At 37.3% G+C, this 15958-nt stretch overlaps 1 protein-coding gene across 1 annotated transcript in view; it reads right to left on the reverse strand.

Annotated features, from left to right (window-relative positions):
• LOC111152034 (cadherin like and PC-esterase domain containing 1) overlaps positions 1-15958 on the reverse strand; it is a 293950-nt gene that overhangs the window by 237072 nt on the left and 40920 nt on the right. The window lies entirely within an intron of this gene.

Below are 15958 nucleotides of genomic sequence, written 5' to 3' on the forward strand. Positions count from 1 at the left end.
GGAGATTGGGAGGAAAAATGATTAGAGAGTCTTTTAAAATAGGGGGTGATTGCAAAATCAAATAATGAAAAGTCAAAACACCAAATATTTTGTCCTAGGCTTTAGTATCACCATCACTTTTCACAAATCTTAAAAAAATACACTTTTATAAGATTTCTTACAAAGACTAAGTTGTGGTCAGCAGAAAATAAAATTCTGTGAAAATTAAAAAACAAAACAGAACAGGTTTTATCTAAAAGGAATTTGTGGTCTAATTAGAGATAGCAGAGTTAAGCTCAAAATACAGAGTATAACATGGACCAAAATAAATCATATTTCAGCTATCTACCAAGGACAAAGCTCTTTGCCAATAAATCCTAGTAACTTGCCAAAATAATCTCAGAAGAGTACATTCTTGCATAGTACTTGAACATTCAGAAATTAACATTTGTGTATTATGAGTTTATTTTCCCTTACCCTCTTTGATTTATTTATATGTTTTTATCAACACGTCTTACACATAATTGGTGCTTTAAACATATTTTTTAAATGAGGGGGGCCTGGATGGCTTAGTCGGTTAAGCATTTGCCTTCAGCTTAGGTCATGATCTCAGGGTACTGGGATCAGCATCGGGGCTCCCTGCTCAGCAGGGAGTCCACTTTTCTCTCTGCATCTGCCTGTCCCTACCCACCCTCCACCCAGGTGTTCATGCGTGCTCTCTCTCTCAAATAAATAAATAAAATCTTAAAAAAAATTGTTAAATGAATGAATAACTAGCCCGTGATATGGTGTTAAACATGTTACTTTAGAGACAATATAGAAATAGGTAACTCAAAAATAACCAAAAGAAGAACACTAAATAATGTATAAAAGGGTTTATATTACTTGGGAAACTTCTCCATTTGAGGTAGAAATTGTGGTATATATACACAATGGAATACTATGCAGCCATCAAAAGAAATGAAATCATGCCATTTGCGACGACGTGGATGGAACTAGAGGGTATCATGCTTAGCGAAATAAGTCAATCGGAGAGAGACAACTATCATATGATCTCCCTGATATGAGGGAGAGGAGATGCAACATGGGGGGTTAAGGGGGTAGGAGAAGAGTAAATGAAACAAGATGGGATTGGGAGGGAGACAAACCATAAGTGACTCTTAATCTCACAAAACAAACTGAGGGTTAATGGGGGGAGGGGGGTTGGGGGGTGGGATTATGGACATTGGGGAGGGTATGTGCTATGATGAGTGCTGTGAAGTGTGTAAACCTGGCGATTCACAGACCTGTACCCCTGGGGATAAAAATATATTATATGTTTATAAAAAATAAAATTTAATAAAAAAAATTAAAAAAAAAATTAAAAAATTAAGCAATTTCTGTACACATGTTCTGTTTTGTTGGTCAGTCCTGAGATAATATTCCTTCGGTAACACTTTATGCTGGAACTCACAAGTCGTCTCTTGCGTTAGGTATCCATGGTTTCTAAAAAGCTAGAAAATAACCAAATCCTGTCTTTTAAAAATTTCACAGAAGAATGTCTCACTTGAACACATAATGCTTTCAAAGAAGGGCTTTATAGAAAAAAAAACAAAAAAAGATTGATAAGGAAGAGGGACCTATGACCATCGGGAATGACATTTCACTCTGCACTAATCAAGTCCTTTACCTTTTGACAAGCTCTATGCTCTCTGGGCCACTGGATCCTCTGTTTGTAATTGTTCTGTTTCTAGAAGAGAAACCTCTCCACCAAACAAAGGGATCCAGACCACTGAACTCAAGTTAACATGTGAGCCCTTGCCCTCGAGCTTCTCCATTTGCTTGATTTATCTCAAGATGCTGGAATATAGCACAATAGTTCACAGGGACATGGAGAAAAGATGCACGTGATTGAGGGGTGGGAGAAATCTCTCTATTTAATAGCCATCGACCTCTGAATTGGAAGATCTATGCTGTTCCCTGCATCCTCACTTTGAAGGAAACTCCAAATGGATTCCTAGAGCCAAAAAAACACTCCATGATGATCCCACTACTTTATTGAAAACGTGCACCTGGCACTTTTAGCCAAAACCTTTTGATATGGACTTAAAAGGGAAAAAAAAGATGGTTTCATTCAATATTATTTCTAGCCCAAGAAACACTAAACTAAAACACTAAAACTCTAGAAGAAGCCTCCTGACATAATATACTCAACCCAATATGTTAAGAAGACAAGGCTATGCAACGAGAGGATTTCAAATCATGAACTGTATTGTTTGGGCATTAAAAACACAGTAGGTTTTATATTCCTCCACGTCTGACACATGCCCTCCTTCACTACCCAAGGCGTACACACAATTTCTCAATTTGATTACAATATATATATTTAAGCCATAAATGTTTAAAACTGGAAAATATGTTTAAATAATTCAGAACATTTAATTTGTAAAGAACCTCCTACGAGCAGGACATTGTACTGGAATTATGAGTGTAAACAGCAAAAAATAACAAAAAAAGGAAAAGTATGGTCACTGCCCTGAACCATCTATGAGAGACCTAAATGAACATTAAAAACAATTTAGGATAACTAATAAAGTGCCATGCAGTTTCTTGACATTCATAAGGGTTACCCCTTACCTCTCAAAACTATTTAACAAATATTTTAAATTTAAAATTAATATTTCAAAAACACTTTATAGCACATACATTTAACCTTAAAATGAAAGTAGAGTATAGCCCAAAATTTCAAGTAATCTCTTCAGATACTTCTTGTCTAATTCTTGCCACCACAGTCTGAAAAATACTGATTGTCATCACTCAAAATTCCTATTGTTACCCTCACTGAGTCCTACCACAAATTTCTAAATCTGCTTCCTACTTAAATATTCAGTTTAATGGAAATTTATGTTAGATAAACACCTTCAAGCTTATAATTTGATGCATGTTTCAATGTATTATTTCAGTCTTAGTAATAATGACAAAAATAAACTTTAAAAACTACCAAAAAAAATAAATATTGAGTAGACCTTTTCATTTCCATCTCCAACCTTAAAAGTTAAGTCCCTCCCTGAGGCCCACAGCCCCTTTTTAAAGAAAAAGCTTTATTTGTCTTGTGAGAGGCACCACGTATTCAAACTTGGTTTTAAAAACCCCAAAAGCCACACTGTAGTTAGAAAACCAGCAGAGAAAAAAGCACATTCACTAGCTGAGAAAAATCACATTCAGAAGTCAACGTTGGAGCGTTTGGGAAACAAACGTGTGCCTTAGCAAAATTACGAATTGGTAAATATTGTGGGGGCTTTGGGGCTGTAATCAACTATCTGAAAGTAGGAGCAGTTAGTAAGCAAATGCCCCCGGGGGTACAGCAGAGATGCAGACCAAGGGCACATAGGGACGGTCCAGCCTGCATGTAGGATGCTTGTGGCTTGCATGATTACTATTTTTGTTTTTGTTTTCAATTTTAAGTATTTGCCAAAATGTGGATGTCAGCACAATTCACCTGAAAATCCAGATCTCTGCCTTCATTTGGAAATCTGAAGGCTGTGGTCCTCTGGGGCCCATTTCCTACAAGGCAGAGGGCAGCCACTGACAGGAGCTGAGTACAGCTTCCCCCATTTTCTCCTGCTTCTGCCATGTGGCCCGGCCTGGGCCCCAAAATGCCTGGCTCTGCCTCCAGGAGGCCAACAGTCCAAGGCCTGGTGTGAAAACTGTGAGTCAGTTTGTGAGAGCTGCTCATTCAGCAAGATGATGATTCACCCTTTAGCTTTCAAATGAATTAGAGCTGGTCATTAGGTAAATTGGTCTCGTTAAGATGACTGTAGTAGGCAAATCGATATTTGGTCAGTCTTAAAAGGATGTCCGAACACACCCTTTCATCTCCAGTTTGGCCACCATGCTCTCCCACAAGATTGAGTAAGGTCCTTTCAACTCCAGAGACATTCTACCACCTGTTAAAAGTTGGTAAGGACTGAAGTGTGGTCTCTTAAATTAGTTCTTTCTCTCAGGAGCCTGGGAAAATCAGGCCAGGCCTCTGGGCATTTTTTTCACTGATGCCTCTTCTCTCCAGTTGGACCGGTAGAGAGAATGAGGTATCATTCCTAGGTGGGCCTGCTCTCATCTCTTTCTCATCCACAGTTTCTTTGGGGACTCTTTTACGACATTCAGCCTGTCTCAGGACTGTCTCCATAGTTCTATGTAGCCTATGATAGACTTTTTTCTTTTTTTTTTTTTTAAGATTTTATTTATTTGTATATTTGTCAGAGAGAGAGAGAGAGAGAGAGAGAGAGAGAGAGAGAGAGCACAAGCAGGCAGAGGAAGAGAGAGAAGCAGAATCCCCCTGAGCAAGGAGCCCGATGTGGGACTCGATCCCAGGACCCTGGGATCATGACCTGAGCCAAAGGCAGAAGCTTAACCCACTGAGCCACCCAGGCGTCCCTAGGCTTTTTTCTTTTATAGGCAGTGGGGCAAACATTTTTTTTTTTAAGATTTTATTTATTTATTTGACAGAGATCACAAGTAGGCAGAGAGGCAGGCAGAGAGAGAGGTGGGGGGAAGCAGGCTCCCCACTGAGCAGAGAGCCCAAAATGGGGCTCGATCCCAGGATCCTGGGATCATGACCTGAGCTGAAGGTAGAGGCTTAACCCACTGAGCCACCCAGGGGCCCCTGGGGCAAACATTCTTTATGTTGGTCTTACTCAATGTGTTTCTTCTGCCCTGGAAAGTTGACATTAATATTAGAGTGTAAGAACAGAGAAGTCAGACCTGGATTTGGGGAAAAAACCAAACCAAACTGAAACAAAACAAAACAAAAAAACAGACAAAGCCACCCTGGGCCAACTTGGATGGGGGTTTCTTGGGTTTTCCTGGCAGACGGAAAAGGAGACCTTTAGAGGATTCAGCCTAGTTCCTTAGCATATTGCACTAGGATTTGGGTGCCAAAGCCACACTAATAATTAAGTCAACAACAGTACTAGTATTAGTAGTGATGATATCAACAGTAAATCTTTCTGGAGCACGTAATTACAGTAATTACGTGCTCCAGAAAGATTTACTGTTGATACAGGTACTATTCCAAGTATTTGTATCGATTCACTTATTCTACAAAATATCCTCCTGGATATGATTATTCTCCTTCTGAAAAGCACAGGAAGTTTAAATAACTTGTTCAAGGTCAGCCATCTGGTTAGTGGTGGGAAGAGAATGTGAACACAGGAAGTTTAACTCCAGGGGCCATGTTCATGACCATTATCTCATTATCCCTTCAAAAACCACAGAGGCAATAGGAGAAATTCAGCTTACACTACCTTGTGTATTTTAACTTGAGCAGAACTTCCAACAACACCATGGGGTAGAAGCAATTATTTCACATACTTTACAAGAGAGGAAACTGAGACAAAGAGGAATTACATAGGTTTGGTATTTTTCCAACTACTCTCTAGTGCATCCATTTTCCTTTGGGACCTCAGAGGCAAAAAGAACTATAACAGATTATCTGGGGCATTCCCAGACCCTCACCCAGCAATAGTGCTCCAAAACCTTATTAGCTATCACCGTTAATTGAAGTAAGTAAAACTTTCATCTTTAGAAGAAGGGAGCACTCAGCTGCCCATGTACTTAGGAACTATAAATATTAACTTGGCCTCCACCTACTTTTGAAAAAAGATCTCTAAAATTTGTTAGTTTTTTTGGTAGTTAAAATGATTTCTTTCCCTGTCACAAAGAAACCAGAGCAAGACCAACTCCCAGACTGGACTAGCCAAGCCCGTAAATAGAGAAGTCACAGGACATTGTTCTAGGAAAACAGGATGTGGATGTTCTGTTCTCTGACTCAAAATTACAAAAACAACAAAAGTCTATATAGGCTTCTGCCCATAAACTGTGGAACAAAATTGCTGATAACACCACATTACCATGCCTCCTCGGTGTTGGTTCAGATATCCACCAAGACCCTGTGGTAGACAGGGTCTGGATTAATTAGTTCAGACATAAAATGGCATTGAGTTAGTTTTTATCCTTCTCTTCTTGTTCTCAGGAACCAACTAACTTCTCAGTGTTAAAAACAAGAGCTATTTTCAAAGGTTTTGTTCTCATTTTTGTTTTACTCAAGCATCTGCCCTACAGAGTAAGGTCTGTCTTTAGGATATTTCCAGTCTCGGGGCGCCTGGGTGGCTCAGTGGGTTAAGCCTCTGCCTTCTGCTCAGGTCATGATCTCAGGGTCCTGGGATCGAGCCCCACATCCGCTCTCTGCTCAGCAGGGAGCCTGCTTTCCCCTCTCTCTGCCTGCCTCTCTGCCTACTTGTGATCTCTCTCTCTGTCAAATAAATAAATAAAATCTTTCCAAAAAAAAAAAAAAAAAAGGATATTTCCAGTCTCTCAGAGGCAGGTTGCCATGTAAAGCAAATAATCATTTCCTGGCTCTCCAGTGACCTCCCTCATTGATAAAGTCTACCGGTTCAGTAACTCAACCCAGAGAAAAACAGAGAGCTCTGAAAATACATAAATGCCATGTATTTTCAAGGAATGACAACTTCAGTTTTCTGGGCCACAATAGAAAAGTCTCAGAATATTAAGTCTATTCTGCTTTGTTTTTCTTCATAACATTTATCATGATCTGACAGAGTATATATGTCTTGTCTATGTGTTTATTGCCTGCCTGTCCTTCCCAGTAGAATGTGAGCTTCATGAGGGCAGAACTGTGTCTATTTTGTTCACTACTATATCCTCAGTATCTACAACAGTGGCTGGGATTTCAGAAAAATTTGCTATATAGTTTGAGATCCATAGTGAATGTATAACTGAATGTGAGCGACAGATCAACAATTAAAACTTAATCAAAAGCCAGTATATTGTGAAAATTAAAAACGGAGATAATGAAAAATATTAAAGTAGTTTACAAGGAGGACCTAAAGATATATTTTGGTTCTTAGTAAGAATAAGAGAGAAGTAAGCCTAAGAAAATAAAGTTAACCATTCTTAGCATTTAAAGAAATTATGAAAAGAAAGCAGATTCCAAGTGCTTTACTTAGTGGAAACTTTTTTCGTGAACACATACATCACATTGAAGCAGAAAAGATTTATAAAGTCTGACTTGGAAAATAAACTTGTCCAAGAGCTTCCAAGATACATAGCTATAAAAGCCAAGCCTCATTTACTTATTCACAGTATTATACTGTTATATTCCATAAGGATACAAGTTCAGTGATTTCCTAAAATGTGTGGCTTTTTTTTTAAATCAAGAAATACTGAAGATGTTTAAATTTTAAATAACAGATAATATTCCTTTATAATACAACATGAGAATATTCCATATCATTACTATTCCATCTGTATACTCTTTTTCTCTTTACAACTAGACTGTGAGATTTTTACTGAATAATAATGTATCATTTTCCCTACATCAATCCTTTATCAGAGTTAGTAAATACAGCTACATTCATGAATACATTATCAACTTATTGATGACAAATTTGGTTCTATGCTTGATAACACCATAAGATTGTCTGGCTATAAATTAGCCATTGCAAATATCTGTTTTATTCCCAAATCATGCAAGTTGCATTAACCAGTTCTCTTAACTATATTCTTACTGTGATGGATCCACAGAACAGTAATCCAGCACCCATAGTAAATTTCATTTATGACTTTTCTTTAACGACAAAAACCATTCCCGTTCTTGTATCTAACACTGATTATTATAGACGCTTATTAGATATTTATTGGATTGACTATTGCAATTTTCAGAATTTAAAAGAAATCATTATATACAGAACTTTAGATATTCAGTGATTATACAACATGGTCGTAAATCTAATTAAGTCTAGTTCCCTCCCTCAAGAGTATGTTCATGGGTTTTTGCTTGTGATGCCTCTGGCTCCTTATCCTGAGCTGATGATTAAAAACTTTGTGTTTTGCCACAGAGAAATTCTAAGCTATTCTCCCCTTGGTGTTCCAAATCCATACTAGAAATCAAGCTTTCCTATCCCACTGTCTACCCTCTTTCTGCCCTGTGAAAGGTTGTAAAGATCAATGAGATCATTACTGTGAGGAGTGTTGAATTCCTGAAATTCTCCTGCTCTACTCATAAGCTCAAGAAACCAATACTATGCAGAAACTTTTGCAAAAGTTTTAAAAGACTCCTGCTCTTAAGGAATTTTCCATCAAGAAGAGCTTGAAAGGAAATAGATCAGTTTATTCTTATGAAATGAATTCAAGATATGTTTGCTTTAGAAGGCTCCTTGGGTTTTATAAATGACATTTTTAAAGATTTTCATGGCACTTCTTTAGCCTGCTGTTGAAATGTAATCGAACGTATGTTTAAACTTTTTCTGCTTTCAGGACTATTATCTGTCTGGGATAAAACTCTCATTACAGCATTTTACCAAAGTTCTAAATGTCTGGAATTCCCACCAGCTTGAAGACCTTAAAAGAAATGAACACTGAGGCAATTTTAAAAATCAGACTACACCTCATGCCTAGATATTGGTTTCTAACATTGTTCTCCAATAAAAGGAACCACAGGTCCTCAGAGAAATTGCTGATTCAAGGGGCTGGAATAGTAAATATACAATATGATCCTAGAGCATCGTTGTGCCAGAAAGTAAGGAAGAGCTCAAAAACAAACAAGGAAACAAACAAAAGCAATGATGGAAGTATGTCAAAGGGATGTAAGAGCCAATGGTCAAGACTGGAACAATTTGAGCAACAGAATAAGTACTATTGGATGATAACCCAAAATATCAAATAATTATCCATAAGTCCATGCTGATATAAACCAATGATCTGAATAAATAAATAAACGGGGATGAAGAGACAAACCCTGAGAGTAGAAAAATACCAAATAATGCATGGAGCTACTGTAAACTCAAGGAGCTGGAGATCGGCTTCCCCATCCTTCTCTGAGCTGAACATAATGCCGTCTTTCCGAAGAGGACCGTGTGGAAAGCGGAAGTAAAAGAATAACAGTGGAAGACCTGACAAACGCTACGTCAGGCAAGTGATCAAGGTTAACACCAACAGCGGTAAGTCATGGTGAGACTAGATAGCCTTGACCTGATGTGATGAGAACGACTGTGGTCTGACTCCTGCAAGCCACAACTCCAGTCTAGTCTTGGGAAAAATACCAGGCAAATCCCAATGGAGGGACATCAAAATACCTGACCAGTTCTCAAAGCTGCCACGTTCATCAAAAACAAAGAAAGTCTGAGAAACCATCACAGCCAAGAGAACCCCAAGGGGACATGATGACTAAATGTAATATGATATCCTGGGTGGGATTTTGGAATGGAAGAAGGACGTCGTGTAAAAAACTAAGGAAATCTGAATAGAGTATGGACTTCAGTGTTTAACATATCAGAATGAGCAAATTCTCTAGAGGAAATAAGATACTTGTTTAGTATGTAGATGTAACTAGGCATAAAGTCTCACATACTAACTACATATCTCACTATGTATTTTATTTTTTTTATTTTTTTGAAGATTTTATTTATTTATTTGATAGACAGAGATTACAAGTAGTCAGAGAGGCAGGCAGGGAGAGAGAGGAAGCAGGCTCCTCGCTGAGCAGAGAGCCCATGCCAGGCTCAATCCCAGGACCCTGAGACCATGACCTGAGCTGAAGGCAGAGGCTTTAACCCACTGAGCCACCCAGGCGCCCAGACTCATTATGTATTTTATACTCTGGATGTTGTACTGCAACAGCACTACAATGCTGAAAGTGAAAAATAATTACTTTTTATGCAATATGCATTCTCTGCTAATAAAAATTCCAGTGGTATTTAAAACATAGATCAAGTTTGGGGTTTGAGACCCTCCTGTTAATACACGCAGTTCCCCAAATTTCTAGGCTTCATTTTCATTTGTTACTGTTTCTAAATTCAAATCCTCTGGTGGTTTTGTTTATAGCCATTGCTTTAGCTATTACTCCTTTGCCATGGACTCCCAAATTTACATTTCTCTACACTTCTCAGGTTTCAGAGAGTCATTTCCAGCTACATTCTAAACAAAGGCCCCATTGAACAAGTACAAATCTGAACCCATTATCATCTGCCAAAATCTTGTCCCTCCTTCCACTTTTCTTATCATCAAATGTGTAGCCACTCTCTCCCTCAAGCTAGAAATCATAAGGTCATCTTCAACCTGTACTTGTCTCTCATTCCTACATCCCGCTGATTTCCAATTCCCATCAATTTTAAGTTAAAAGTTCTTAAATATTTCCTGCCTTTTCCAAATCCTATTACATTCTCTAAGCCCAAGATCTCACCATCTCTGCAACATCTTTTAGTCTCACTGCTTCTAATTCTTTTTCCTTCTCTAACCTCTCTATAGCCCGCCATCCTCCAAAAGCAGATATTATATTACCAGCACAAGAGAAATCAAATTCCTTAGCAAAGCAACCTAGGCCCTTTGTATCTGCCCTAACCTAGTCTTCCAGTCACGTTTCCTCTCAAAGCCGCCCCTCACATCCTCTTCTGCCACATCAAACCCTTGTTGGTCCCTGAGACTAGCACGCAGCTCACTCTGCTGAATGATCTTCCCTCCCAAATCTGCTTGAGAGCTCATTGTTACATACCAAGTATTCTCCTTGCACACTTGCCTAGATCCCCACACTCAGAACTGGCAACTTCCTTTTCTGTAGTGGAACATTATATTTGCCCTTCATACTGCTTATACTTTATATTACAGTTAAACATGCACATCCTTACTCCTCAGCAAGGGTCCTTGGATCTGCAACATTGTCATCAGCTGACAGCTTGTCAGAAATGAAAAATTTCAGCCCCAGCTTAGACCTTACCAAATCAGAATTTGTCAATAACAGGTGACTTCTATGCATGTGTATGTGTGAGAAGCACTCATATCTACCGAGACCCTATATAGTTCCTTGAAAGGTCTCACTCACCTTTGAAATGCTCTCTGTCCACCAACACCTACTTCAGTGCCCTACCCATAGTTCTTGTTTAATAACCATGTGTTGACTATAACTTGGGTGGTTAGTGTCACTTATGAAATATCCTGATGCCTGAATATAATGTCCTATGCCTTATACTTGTTATGAGATTGGTGCTTTAAACTGAGTTCTTTTATTTCTTAAGTACTTGACATGAGTATTTGACAGACATTTCTTATACCAAATTCCACATTATGGAACAGGAGTTTTCAGTGTATAATTAGCATTGTGACACTTCATTTAACCAAATATTATTCCTTCTTCCTGTTTTATTAAAAGTCATTTTGCATGACTTCTTTAAAATGCAATGAATGCAATGTAGTCATGTCTGGTTTAACATTTTATAATAAGGCACTGGGGACTATGAGCAATCTGAAAGGGAGGAGGGAGTCACTGATTTAAAATTTATTCTAAGAATAATTCCACACTAATTCAGCACAGATGAGAACTAAGGCTTAAGAAAATTAATTCACTAACATGAGAAAAAGAACCAACTCCCTCAATGGCTTATTACTTAATGCAACAAGTATTTTAGGATTACATATCCCCTGCTCATAATGCATTATTTGCAATCTCTTTGGAGATTTATTTAACCCAATCATATATTTCTGGAAGATATTTATCTTCCATTTTCAAATCAAGCAATAGATAATCTAATGAACTTGTTCAAGGTCATTCCTAAAGGTAGTTGTAGTAATAGTACTAACATTTAGGGAATGTTATGTGGCTTAAATGAGTTATTATTTGTCAAGTGCTTAGAACAGTGCCTAGTAGTTGATGAGCTTTATATTAGTATTTGTTTAACGAATAAATAGGTGAGTAGAGGGTATATACAGGCTGATAAATTCCAGATCTAGGTAATGAAGTTTCAAAATACAAAATATGACATCTTCTAGCTTATTATTTAAGGTTTCTGTACAGAGTGGTACAAGTGTAATTTAGGAAACACAGTGAATAATCTTCTCTTCCAACTCTTTACTATCCCTTTGTCTCTTTGATAGGCTTTTTCACCATGGGAGGAAAGACACTCATCAGTGGTTTCCATCTAAGGAAAAGGGAGGACCTCATCAGTGTGGAGGCGCCAGTTAAAATTCATGCACATCATCTAGAACAGGGCTCAGCAACCTTCTCTCATTGGTAGTCCAAATGTATTTGTTAGAATAGGTAAGCCTTGAAAGAAATGAAGAAACAGACATTCTCATGAATGAGTAGCAACAAGACCCAAGTGGTGGGTGTTATCTGAGCAGCTAGGCCAGCCTCAACAGCATAGGGTGCTTTAGGTAAGGAGGCACCTGGGCAATGGGCAAACAGATCTACTGCCTAAGACAAGTTTCCTCCACTTCACAATTTTCTGAAAATTGGCCCTGCTCCTAGAAGCCAAGAGGACATTGGAAATGTCTCCTGAGGCTAATAATTCTATTATTCATGTGATCAATAATATTTAGGTCAATGTGAAACTATGCCAAGCACTATTAAAGTGCACCATACTTTTAAAGTGACTTGTTCTTATACATCTATTGGGTATAATTTATCCCACAGATTTTAACAGAATTCTGCAAAATCATAGTTTCCTCATCTCATAACGTTAATTTTCCACCTCTCCAGAGAGGCTCGGAACATGAGTTGCTATTTTTCTAATTATTAACTACTCAAAATTCATATAGTAAACTCATTTCTTTGTCATTATCTAAAATCATTTTCTTTGTTTCATTGACATTCTTAATTTTAAGATTTATGTACATATTTTATTATCTTTTGATGCTTTAACTTCTATCAAACTGATTCCCAAGAATAATGTTGCTAGCTTAAAAAGTGTAAGTATTTAAAATTTTATAGATTTTTCCAGATTGCTTTCCAAAAGAAGACTAGAAAATTTCACATTTCCATAAACAAGGTATGAGAGCTTCCACACCCAGAATTCCTACCAGCAATAGGTGACATCACCAATTTTGGGTTTTGCCAATTCTACAAATGTAAGGTGATATTCTATACTTTAAACCATTTTTCTGTAACCTTTTCTGAATTTCACGATCTTTTCTTCTTTGTTTTGCCATTTGGATTTTCTTTCTATGAACTTTTTTTTTTTTTTTTTCAGTAACCTTTCGTCCCAATTTGGGGCTTGAATTTACAACCCCGAGATTAAGAGTCACATATTCTACCAGCAAAGCTGGCCAGGCTCCCCCTTATAAACTTATTTACATGCTTTATATAAAAAAGTTTTCTGAATAAAAATGAAGTTAAAAAACAGCATTTAGCATAATAAAAATATTTGCAATTAATATGCAAACAAAAGTTCCTTTTTAGTAAAAAATTAAAATGATGTGTCATTTTTAACCTCATCAGATTAAAAACATGTTAACATCTATCCCCTAAAGATTGTGAACTAGCACTGGTGATGAAAGTCAAACTAGGAACCAGGCTTTTGTAGAGAAATTTGGCATGGAGAACCACAGTTTTATTATTTTCACCCATTGGCCAAATAATTGAGTGTTACACTCAGATCTCCAACCTGTAATATAAATGAATATAGTAGCAAAGTTGTATTTATAGCAATTAGTTGAAACAATTCTTAACTATCTATCAAGAAGGACTTAGTAAAAATACTACAGTATTCCATATAATAAAATACTAAAAAAGAATGAAACCAAAATTTTTCATGCACTTTGCAGAAACTAGTGTGCTATTGCACTTAAAGACTCCGGTTTGGAGGGAGACAGTCCCAGGACTGTCAGACAGACTGACAGACAGCTGTGCCAGCTCTGGGACACATTGCTCCGTTCCTCATTGTTGAAACAGAAATATCTGCCTCACAGACTAGGAGTGAGAATTCAATGAGCTCATGTAGGTAAAGCGCTTATCACAGCACATTTAGTTAATGATCAAAAAAGACAAACTTAAAACTACTGATAGGAAAATCTATTCAAATTTTTGTACTTATGTTGATATGGCAAAGCTTTTATCAGAATATCTGAAGATTAACATTTTATCTCTTAAAACATGGGGGATAAGCTATCGTACAAAGAGGCAGGAGGCAAAAGGGGACGATGCAAGTATGTGTGTTCACGTGTGTGCGTGCACACGCATGTTTGGGCTGTGCTTGGAGAGATGCCTGGAAACATGCACAACATTAACTGGGTTATCTCTGGATGGTGGGATTTGGATTCAACTTTTCACATTCATCTTTGTATTTGCAAACATTTGGTTCAATATTCTACCACAAATATGTAACATCTTTGTAAATGGGACTATTTTCTAAAAATGTAGTTAGGATATGCACATGTGCAGCCAAGTAAAGAAATATTATTCTCTGAGAAAAATGACATTTGTCTTTTTATACCCTGTGTATCTTTCCAAGTACTATAAAATGTCAATTAACTGTTACAGAGAAACAAAAATGTATGGAAAATTAACCTGGATCTTGATCACTTTAAAATTCAAAATGTTTCTGATATCACATAGAGTACCTTAAAAATACTCAATGTGGGGACGCCTGGGTGGCTCAGTTGGTTAAGCAGCTGCCTTCGGCTCAGGTCATGATCCCAGCGTCCTGGGATCGAGTCCCACATCGGGCTCCTTGTTCTGCGGGGAGCCTGCTTCTCCCTCTGCCTCTGCCTGCCACTCTGTCTGCCTGTGCTCTCTCTCTCTCTTTCTGACAAATAAATAAATTAAAAAAAAATCTTTAAAAAAAAAATACTCAATGTGACGAAGTAATAGGATTTTTTCCCCATAAGACAAGAAATAAAAATTGGTCTCAGCATGCAATAGTCTTGCTGTGTAGCTATGAGTTAGAGATTTCAGGTACCTACAAAATAAGGTCCTGCTGATAAACTTTAATATGATATTTCTCTAAAAAAATGGATAAATAATGAATAGAGATCCCTGAGCAAACAAACCAGTGGAAATGCAAACACTCATTATTCCTGATATGTTGGCTTTCTGGATGAGCCTTCAGATTACCATGGAATGTGCCTGCCTTTCTGGCATTCCCAGCATTCTTACTATGATGCAAGTATCCATTTCCAACAGAAACAATCTGTCTTATACTATAGCTGTGAATTTGGATTTCCATGACATACTTCCATAGAACAACCAGTAAAGTTCTCATTCTGAAAACAACCTTACTTACTCAAATGACAGAGTTTTGATACTGGTGATGTTTGGTGAGATGGGAATTTTTTTTTTTTTTTTTTTTTTGCATGTCTAATGGGAAATGCTTTAACCTTTTCAGGTGGAATTTTGACAGCACGAATGAAGAGCTTCAAAAAGCATCCTCATTCTCCATTTCAGGAATTTTAATTTCAGAAATTTGTGCTAAGAAGAGTTAGAAATGTAGACAAAGATTTATATACAAGAATTATTTACAACAGCAAAATATTGGCAATAAAGATTAAGAAAATTATATTAAGCAAACATTAAATATATCCACATAACATTAATATTACATAGCCACTGAAAAATGTTCACGAAGATTTTATGGCCTGTGTTTCTGATAAACAGTATGCTAAAAAAGCAAGCTAGAAAATTCTGTAATATGTATAAAAAACTTATAAAGAAACATGTCCAAAATTAACTGTCTCTGTTGGTGGCCTTATAGGTAATCTCTTCCATTCTTTATCATACTTTTTATGTATTTTGCAATTGGAATAGATCCTAAAGATGATCTAATTCAAAAATCTTCACCTTCTGTAAAATAAAAGGCATCTGAAGAAATGAAGTAACTTAGCCACAGCTTCACATTGAGAATCCAACATAAGGCTGCTTTCCTCTTTTCCCTTATACCTTCTTGCTGCTCCTTGGGGGCCTATAATTACCATTTAGGATAAATCATATGTCCATATTTTTACCTTGATCCCATTATCTTCAAGCAAGCCCAACACGTTCAAAGGCAGTTTAAATGCAGCTGCTTGCTACTATCAATTCAAATGGACCATTGGTCTTGACTATAAAGAATTAAGACAACAGGGACCAAGGCTTTGCATGCCCACTTATAATTAATGGGTTTAGCATCTATTTGATTTCAGGAGCGGGCTTCTTTCCAATGTGGAAGGTTGGCTCAGA

The sequence above is a fragment of the Enhydra lutris genome, unplaced genomic scaffold (assembly GCF_002288905.1).
Source record: "Enhydra lutris kenyoni isolate GAN:26980312 unplaced genomic scaffold, ASM228890v2 scaffoldscaffold27, whole genome shotgun sequence".
NCBI classification, from domain to species: Eukaryota; Metazoa; Chordata; class Mammalia; order Carnivora; family Mustelidae; genus Enhydra; species Enhydra lutris.